This window comes from Propithecus coquereli, unplaced genomic scaffold, assembly GCF_000956105.1.
Source record: "Propithecus coquereli isolate 6110/MARCELLA unplaced genomic scaffold, Pcoq_1.0 Scaffold29, whole genome shotgun sequence".
NCBI lineage: Eukaryota > Metazoa > Chordata > Mammalia > Primates > Indriidae > Propithecus > Propithecus coquereli.
In genome coordinates this window covers 4,808,989-4,809,774 of record NW_012148507.1, presented here as the reverse complement: position 1 = coordinate 4,809,774, position 786 = coordinate 4,808,989, and positions in this window count along the sequence as shown.

The window sequence follows — 786 nt, the reverse complement described above, 5'->3', positions numbered from 1 at the left end:
CTGCTGTTACGCACACAATTCCATCAGCATCGGTTATGGTTGTATGGTTGTGTCTACTCCCAGGAAAATCATACACAAATTTCACAAGAAATATACAGTAGTCTTCTCTTATTCATGGGGGATATGTTTCAAGACCCTCATGAATGTCCGAAACCACAGATAGTACTGAACCCTATGCACACTATGTTTTCTCCACTAAGTATATATCTATGATAAAGTTTCATTTATAAATTAGGCACAGTAAGAGATTAACAACAGTAACTAACATTAAAATAGAACAATTATGACAAATACTGTAATAAAAGTTACGTGAATATCAGCTTTTTCTCTTTCTCTCTTTCTCAAAACATCTTACGATTTCAGACCTCAGTTGATCTCAGTAAGTGAAACCTCAGAAAGTAAAATCTTGGCTAAGGAAGGACTGCTATGATTGTGTGCCGTATTTAAGGAAGTCCACTCACCAGTGGTGGGCCTGCAATTGAGCATAGCCATGGCTTCCGCTCTTAGGAATCTTTGATATGTTTTGAGGCTCAGTTACATGGAGATAATTTTCTTTTTATCATAATTAGCTAATTAAGGGTGATGTAATGAAAATTCAGTAGGAGCATGAGGAGCGATGTTAATACGCTGGGAGTTGGGGTGAATAAATAAATATGCCTTTTAGAAAGAAGGATGAGGGGTTTGTCCTACTGGAGACCAGGGTACCTCACATACTACAGCCACTAAGCAGTATAACCTCGGCTAAATTACTTAACTTCCCTGGCCAGTAGTTCGGAAGGACAGAAA